The sequence below is a fragment of the Micromys minutus genome (assembly GCF_963924665.1).
Source record: "Micromys minutus genome assembly, chromosome: 4".
Classification (NCBI taxonomy): Eukaryota; Metazoa; Chordata; class Mammalia; order Rodentia; family Muridae; genus Micromys; species Micromys minutus.
In genome coordinates, this window is record NC_137973.1 from 58,867,930 (window position 1) to 58,877,597 (window position 9,668).

Consider the following 9,668-nt stretch of genomic DNA (forward strand, 5'->3'; position numbering starts at 1 on the left):
AACCCCGGCAGCCAAGTTTCCTTTGATATTTTAAATAGGCACCTCAGCTCTTTGTCCTGAGTTTGAAACTTAAATATGACATACCATAACATTTAGATGAAAACATAATTGTTTCAACATTTGAGGGAAAAAAACCTGAGAATAACTTCAATAAGTCAAGATTTACCAGTACAGTAGTAAGGATGCTGGGGTACCCTGGAAACACTGAAGATACATGTTCTGAGTTGAGTAGAGAGGCTCAACATCTATCTACACTTATAAAGCTGAAAACCATGTTCTTTCAATTTTAGTGACTATGGAATATAGCACATGTTCTGATGTTTTCTCTGACTCATTCCAGCCAATTTGGACCCAACCTAGTGTTCTTTGATAATCATGAATGCTAGTTTTTTGACTGGCATATTTTCTCATTGCCTATTTTGTTACTGATGTACCTAAACTAACTATTTAATGAGAAACAGCTAGTTCTTTTCTACAAAATGAGACTACCTCAACAACAATCTTCAGGATGCAAATCTCAGGGATGGATTTGGAAATGCAGATTGGATCTGTGATTATTATTGATCTGCCTTCAGGTGGTGAAAAATCTTGATGACTTCCTTTCCCTCAGGCCACAGTGCAAGGGATTGGACCATGGCCTTTGTGAGAGGCAGACAAGCAGTGACTGAAATGTATTACCAGTTCTTTCCAATGAACTCTTGTATCCACAGCTACAACAAGTTATCTCCCTTTTAAAATGTTAACAGACCATGTGGTTAGGCAAAAGTGACTGGTAATCTTTATAGGAAAGTCAATGATTAGCAACAGGAACCCATTGGCTAATTCTCTTGTTATGTATAGTAATGCCATGATTAGAGTTGTGAGTGCCAGGGAAGAAAGTCAGACTTCCACAGACCTTACATCATCCATCCATGCTGGCATTTACCAAGTGTCTGTCTCTCTCAGCTAACCAGCTAATATTAAAAGTCCTAAGATTCATTTATGAAATGTTAGAGATGAGAAAAATGGACTGCCATGTCCTACCTTTATTGTGACCTGAAGTCAGTATTACTTGGATTCTCTTAGGACCCTTTGAACTTTGACAATAAATTACTCTTCTGTCTTAAACCCCTAGACAAAGTATTCTGCTCCCCTGTATCGATTAATTTTAAAACACAGTAGATGTCATTGTGACATTTTATACATTCAAATCAACATAGTTTGTTCTTATCTTTCTCATAGCCCTCTTCCATCCTACCCTGATGTTATTCTTAATATTGCAAAAGAGTCTTTCATTTAAAAAATTGTGTGTGTGTGTGTGTGTGTGTGTGTGTGTGTGTGTGTGTGTGTGTGTGTGTTGAAAATATATATGTATACATGTCATGGAGCATGTGTAGAGTTCAGAGGAAAATGTACAGAGGTATTATTTTATTCCACCACGTGGGTCTCAGTTATCAAACTTAGGTATTCAGGCTTTGTGACAAGATACCTGCTCTCACTTTTTTGTCACAAACATTTTATCATTTTTTAATTTCCCCCTTCTAAGTCTTTAAGACCACCTAACAGCAAGCCACCTGCTTCTGCCCTTGGGTACTGGGATTGACTAGGCTTGTTATCATGCCTAGTTAATATCTGCATGCTGTATTCTATTTTAGTGATGCCTATCTATTTTTTTCTAGTATCAGTCTGCTTTTTCAAAGTTTTAAATCTTTTTATGGTATGTGTGTGCATGGACATAATATTGTGTAGTGCGTGTGGGAGGTTGGGGATCATAGGATAAAGTACTTGTGGGAGTAATTTAGATTCCATTTGGAAAAGAAGAAAACTGTTTGCCAGAGACATTATTTGAGATAGAAATTGTTATGTTCTATGGCTGGAGAGATGGCTCAGTAGTTAAGAGTACCTGCTGTCCCAGAAGAGTTTAGTTTTCACTAAAACTAAATTCAAGTTAGATGAGTCACAACTGCCTATAACTCCAGCTCCAGGAGGATACAATACCCACTTCTGGTTACCATGGGCACCATCAAATATGTGAAGACCCTTTTCCACTTCCACAAAAGCAATACATAAAAATAATTGTAAAATGAGATAAACATTTAAAACAGTTTTAAGTTGTAGTGGCTTCAGTAAGTCACTGAGTAGCCACCATGTCCCTTTCTGCATTCCTCTCATGCTATGACATAAGAAAAGCTGAGAAGAGAGAAAGGCTGGACTCAGAGGGGACAATGGAGGAGATCTCAACCTTGTTTGGAAGACACTTGATGTTTCCAATTTGTTCATAATAACTCTAGAAGAAAGTCCTAAGGATTCTGTTAGGACACTGTGAATTTTGACAATAAATTGCTCTTATGTCTTAAACCCTTGGTTGTAGTCAGACACTGTACTGTATCATTTGTAAAATTAAATAATTCTTTCATGAGATTCTCAGTCTGGAAGAAAAATGTGGGCTTAGAGTAGAGTCATCTGAGAAATGTTAAGATATTTCAGCATATATAATGCATTAGTCTTAGAAAACAGTCCTACCACAAATGTGACAGTCACCTAATGCCCTCTTCTGGTTATAGATCAAAGCAAAAGCACTCTTATAGCAATGGTATTATCTGAAAACTTGAGTGCTCTTTTTTATTTTTGTCAATGATTTATTTCCCATTATGTTTCAACAATGTTTAATGCTTACTTTTTGTATGTTTTAAAAGTTAATCTGCATTATTGATGCTATAGTAATTCAACCATTTAACAAAATTTTAAGAAATATAGCTTAAAACATTTTTCAAGTTTGGATTCTATCTAGTGGAATTTATTATTTTTGGAAAAATAAACTAGCTTGCAACTCTTTTCATACATTTAAAAAGAAAATCCTATATAGAATTTCTAAAATATAGTGCTACTATAATTTTTAATATCTAAGATTCTGACCCCACACATATATGGGAGATAGCTAAGTAATCTGACTAGTCCCTTAGTGGGACAAATACATGATGATATTGAAAATTTTAAAGTTTCTTTAAAATGTATAGTCAGTTGCCCATGCTTCAGTGGATAGCCCTAAACCTTTGGTCATGTAAGCAGCCATTAAGTGGATTATATGGAGTGTATTAAGTTGAAAGAAGAATATGGGGAGGAAACAGGAAAGTTATAGGAGAATAGTAAGGAGATATATGATTAAAATATTTACATATAGAAAAAATTTCAAAGATTAAAAATGGAAATAACAATATTTCTAACCGAGTAAGATATTTCAAAGACTATAGATTTGATAATTGATGTGTATATATGCAGGTAACATTTCGATGCTACCTTGAACATACTAAACTATATTGTTCATAATACACTTACTATATTTTGAGTAAATGATTTAAGTTAAATTGAATCCAGAGGTTGTGTATTCCTTTCAGGAAGGGAACTTGTGGAATAACTCTAAGACAATTCCAAGAATGCCACCTCTTGAGTGGGCTTCACAAAGTGGCTATTATCTAATGGATAAAAAGATCAGGGAAAGTGATGCAATGTTCCTTTGGGAATTAAGTTACGAAACAACAGACCTGCTTGTTGCTGCTCTGAGAGAGGCTGTGTGCATGCCGTGTGCTCCATATGAGCAGCCACATGGAGAAAGCCAGATGCCATGGAATTAATGTTTCTGGCCATAAGCCATTAAGGATCTGAAGCTCAGCCATAAAACTTCCACTGGCAAATGGAAGCTTACAGATATTCAAAGAATCCAAATGTAAACAATAGGATTTCTTCCATTTCCACACGCAAAAATCTATAGTATCTGATCATAGATGAAATGCTGAGAATTAAAAACCAAAACAAAGGACTCAGTGGAGGTTTGAAACTTGATTTGGTCCTGAGAAAAACCACAGCATAAAAAATAATCAAAGCATTTTTGGACTGAGAAAAATTATGAAAGTTTCTTGTCGACTTTGCCACTTGATGGAGCTATAATGCCAGATAACATTAAAACCCACGCTATTTTCACAGAAGCAGTCCTGTGAAGAAATGTAGAAAAAAATACATTATCCTAGTCTGCATTTGTTCCAGTGACCACTGTCTTCATCCTCTGAGCAGTTGTTATATTACAACAAAGAGAAAAATTCAGATTATATTAGTAAAAAGTAGTCTACTTTATTTTACTTTAGTTGGGATGTGAATGCTCATGCAGTCATGTGTGTGGATATATGTGGGTGATTATGTATGTGCATGCCTTTAGGGGGAAGAAGTCTCTTGGTAGCTTTCATCAGTTGCTTTTCTTATTGTTTGAGACAGGATTTCTCACCAAACCAGAAGCTAGCCACTTGTGCTCGACTGGCTGGCAAGCAAGGCCCAGGGAGGCACCAGTCCATGGGTCACAGTATACACTGCCACACTTAGCTTCTCATGAAGATGCTGGAAATCTAAACTCATGCCTTTATACTGCATGATAAATATATTCCAACAAATTATAATTAATAAAAATATTAAGAATGCAGATTATATCTTTAAGATGTATATATAAATATTATGAACAGAAGGGCAAGTTTTCTTGAAGAGCAAAGCCTGGATGTGTGGATCAATTTTGGTTTAGAGAAAGACTTAAGTATTTCAAGGAAGAGTAAATACATAGCAGAAGGAAGATGCAGTCATAATTTTGTCCTCCCAAGTTCATTTAGTTTCTGTGGTAAATGAAGAGACATAATCTATCTAAAAACTTTGAGTCTAAACATTTTTTTAGAACCCAGATTTTCTCAGGATTTGAAAAGAAAATGCTATCTGATAGAATACAGCATATTATCAGAATATTTGAAGTAGCACTAGTCCAATAAGTACCTTGAAGAATATATTCCTCAATAATGGGATACTCTACCCTTTCAGGTAGGGTATTAGGGACAAATGAAAATTAAATTGTTCCATGGAGTCAATGGATAGAAAAGGGAGATTCAGGAAACAGGATGGGGCAAAAAGAATGATGACAAACCTAGGTAGCTTCGGGCAGCTTTATTGTCCATACACCATAATTTTCGCTATTGTCTTAAGGTAGGGAAAGGAAAATGAGCTTCTATATCCCCATGTGATTAAATATTGGATATGTGAGGAAGAAGGATGATGTTGAGTGTTATGATTTCTTGAACCCGATAGTGGTTGACAATAGAAAACATACTGGCCATCTTCATGAAATTGAAAGGATAGATTCTTCATTCTGGCCTGTAACCCATAACATTATCTCTGAAGCTCTGAAGATTTTACTCTTCAAATCCAGGTCACCAAGACCTTCCCAGAAAAAGGGCAACACCCTTTCATTGAACATCCAAACCAACATTGTGTAAGCTATGGTTCATAGGAATTCACACACACACATATACACACACACACACACACATATATATATATATATATATACACACACATATACATTGAGGTGCTACTGAACTGAATCTATGGGAAATTGCTTGAGTCTATTTATGTCTTCCACCTTCGATCATGTGTAACACAATTAAAGGGATGGCTGTGGAAGTAGTGATTAACCCCCAATAGATTTTGAATCTCTGACACCTTTATCTTTGATTTCCCATCTTCTGTGATTGTATAAAATTTTTCTATTTCTTAGAAATTGTATGGTAGGCGGTATTTTGTTATAGCACAACAGTGGAATATACTAGTCTACCAAGAGGTGATCAAGTGATTATCAGGGCATGATATATGTTCTACCTGTCTCCTTGTGTTATGTTGTCCAGAAGAGAGGAGACAAATATGACAATATGCTAACTTCACTTCTTGCCTTCAGTTCACATATGGAACCAACATGGAGGACTTAAGAAATAATTTCAGGTTCAACTGGGATTGTGATGTATTTCTCAGTGATGGCCTCTCCCTTTTGAGGGAAGGATCTCAAAGTGTCCGGGATGAGAAAAAGAAATTCAGTTGTATCACTGAGAATGAATAACATTTGTGAAACAATCTTACTTCCACATTTTTTCCTAGAGGCATGTTTGTCTACTTCGATTAAGCATTAAATATAGACTTTCAAAGACTCTTATGTTGCATAAACTCTAATGCAGGGGTGTGAGCTAGTGCACTCTAGGAAAAAATCCAAAATATTGCAAGCAATATGTATTTATCCTTATAAAAAGTAAATCAATACTCCAGCCAAAAAAAAAAAAAAAGAGAGATGGAGAGAATGTATTCAGTGAATCAAATAACCAGTTGGTCTCAAGTGATAAACTGTATATTTACTGTGTTGTCCAAGATAATTTTCTTTGCCTAATGTGGCCCAGAGAAGTTCATTTTATATACCCTATATTCTTAAATGTGGCATACAAACTCCAGGCATTCAAAGTTTCCATGGAGAAATCAGCTATTATCTCATATGTTTCCTATATGACTTAAAGTTTGGCTTTTGACACTTCACTACTCTTTGTTCTATATTGTTTAGTGTTTTTAAATATGATAGGCCATGGAGAATTTCTGGTTTCATCGATCATAGTATCTTTTCCTTCTATCTGTTTATGTTTTTCTTCAAATTGGGAAGTTTTTCTTTTTGATCTGGTTAAATATTTGGTCTGTGTTATTGAGTTAGACTTCTCCATCATAACTGCTATAATTCAAAGGTTTGGTCTTTAATGCTGTCCCATATTACCTTGATATTCCTTTCCGGTGTTTTGAAGTGTTTCCTACATTTCTGCTGTTTAATCTAGATTCTTTAGGTTTAAGTCCGGATATTCTGCCTTCTGTTTGCTTCATTCTACTCATCAGGCTTCCTCTTGAGTTTCCCGGTTGAGTTATTCATTCCGTTCTCATTTTAGTTTGAGTTCTCTTTAGCATAATTATCTCTTTAGTAAATTCAGTATCCCTATCCTGGATTGTCCCATTATTTCTATCACCCTATGTTTGTGTTTTCATGTGTACCATTAAGGCACTGACGATCAGACAAGATGTTCAGAGTTTATTAACACTTAGTGAGCCCCAGAGAAAAGAGGAAGAAAGGGAGAATTCAAGAATTCACGTACACATATAGAAATACACACACACACACACACTTTGGCTAGGCTCAACCACCTGTTTCAACAATTCTGTAGGTATTCATGCATATTGCAGACACACATACAGACCTACAAAGAGACATAAGCATCTGGTAGATTGGGCTGAGCCATAAATGCCACATTTTATTTCTTCTCTCTGGACTTCTTATACTTTCCTAGACAAAAGTTCTATATAAAATTACCTCAGAGATGAAATGTTACATAAAGGGGGAGTGACAGAAAAATGTTGATAATAAGTTCAAAGCTATGTTTCATTCTATCAGTTCATTATAAGTTCAAAGCAAAGCTTTCATGTACCCTTGCTTTATCATAGAGCACACCTGTGGCTTTATCCTTGGATCTGACATAGAATGAAAGTTTTACCTTGATTACAAATTATTTCAAACCTAATATCCTAGTGCAATTAGCCTATGGCACACAAAGATTTTCAGAGCTTTATCTGGAGCTTTATTCTACAGCAGGCTTGGAATACTTGTATTAGTTTAGGAGTTTTATAAAAGCATTATAAAGAGTTGTGAAATCATCAATTCATCTATACAGCATTATTACACGAGGGTATATCTTCATAATCATCTACAGGAAATCTGAATAGGAAGGCTAATGCCCATGAAACATTAGACTATGTAATAGTGACAGGAAAGGCATATCAGCAGTAAAAAGCAATCCTGGAACGAAGTCTCTGGTGACTTTGCATCTTAGAGCTTACCCATCTCAGGAAAGGCAAAATCATGGACCATCTCTAGAAAACTTATTTGTATGCTTTAGCCTTTCGTTGATGGCTTCTGACAATATATTATCTCAGGAATATCTTTGATTCTTTTATTTTCTTTAACTATATCTAGTACATTAAAATTTTTACCAATCATTTATCCAAACCTCCTCTATATGCCATTTATTGTCTCCCCATTAATTGAGCAATCAACTTTAGTTTGCCTCCTCTTAGATCATACTACTTTTCCTCTGCCTGCACATCACACATTGATTAATGTACCAAAATACAAGCTGCCTGTCACTTGCAAACTTTGTCACTGTGTGTAGAACATGCCAATTATCCCAATTTCCCATAAATTAAATTCAAAATCAATACAGAATTCAGAGTAATTCTGCCATCTGTTCCTTAGCTCTACCATTTCAGCCTGGCTCCCACAGCTTTTTCAGAAATCTGAGTTTCAAAAGCCACTGAATTATTAGTAACTCCAGAAAGATACTGTTTATCTCATTTCTTTGCATATATATGCAACATGAACATGTATATACCATATATGCATAATATATAACAAAGAATAGATATATTTGTGTAGCTTCATAATACATAGAAACAAGAATTTTTTTTCTTTTGCTCCTTCCTTTAAGAACACAGCTGTGACATATAAGTATGACAGGAAGCTACACATGGCAACTACAAGGGTCTGGTCTTCTCTGTTTCTAGGAAGTAAGCAACTGATAGAAAGATGGTTTACAACTCAAATGGTCAAATGTTGGACAGGGGAATCAGTCCCCATGCAGATTGTTTTTCATAACAGATTTCTTCTGGGGCAGTACAGAAATTATGTTAAAAAAAAAAAAAAAGCTCTGCTTCAGCAAGATGTGAAGAAAAGAAGAAACTATGGGAGCCCCTTTGATTCCAGATATGATGATGGAAGAGGGCAACCAGGAAACCCTCCCCGAAACCCTCCACAAAGAATATGTCTGATCAGTCACCTTCGTGGCCCCAGCCCTCCTCCAACGGTTGGTGAATGAGGATAATAAACGTCGGCTCTGAGAAGCAGACAACTAGACATATACATTTGTAGAAGGAAGCTCTCAAGAGGTAAAGAGCAGCTCATGCGGGGAAGGTGGGGTATGTCTAAACAAGGATGGCTCTGTGTCTTCACAGATGAATGCGGTCATGCTGAGAACTCCCTCTGCAGGATCTGGCCTGACTGACATGCAGTTCCATAAATGTGTATGTTTGTCTTCTTATCTTTTTTGTATACTTTACAAAAGTTTTAATATAGTTTTTAGAAGTAAATATTTTTAGACTGTAAAACTTGATTCTTCATCTTTATGATCATACTCAAAATCTTTAATCTGGAAGAAATAAAGGCCACATATTTAGTTCTGGTTACAAAAAACAAAACAAAACAAAACAAAAAAACCCAGCTAATAGTTAACTCAGATTTTATATTTTCTCAAATATAGTCTTCCTTAGTATTGTAAAATAAATTAAATAATAATTTATTTAAAACATCATTGGCTGTTTAGTGCTTCCCTATTGTCAATTTATGACAATATGTGTTCCATTATGTGTATATTCTCCACAGCATGTAGTTCATCTGACTCTCAGTAGAAATTATTGAAGTTATAATGCATTGTGAAGCTATCATCAAATTTCAACTACCCATCCCTCAAGACTTTAGGGGGTTGGTCTGATGTTGCTTGTATTCAACTGCTCAATTGTATACCCCAAGATCTGGTGGTTCTGAGATAAAAATGCCCTCATGAATACCAACTCTTCCTGTGTAAATCTTGACCACCAAGTTATCCATTATTAATTAATAAAGACACCTACAGCCTGACGCTGGGCAGAAGAGAGGTGGGTTGGGTTTTGGATCTCAGGCATAGAGTCTCAAGCTGGAACTATGAAGGGAGGAAGAGGAAAGAAGTCTCAATAGGGAGCACATAGCCTTGAGG

General features: G+C 35.7%; 1 pseudogene across 1 annotated transcript; it reads left to right on the forward strand.

Annotated features, from left to right (window-relative positions):
• Positions 1 to 8,446: 8,446 nt before the first annotated feature.
• LOC308420106 (selenoprotein K-like) lies at positions 8,447 to 8,735 on the forward strand (annotated as a pseudogene). Its single transcript has one exon. The product of its transcript is annotated as a selenoprotein K-like (transcript).
• The last annotated feature ends 933 nt before the right edge of the window (positions 8,736 to 9,668 follow it).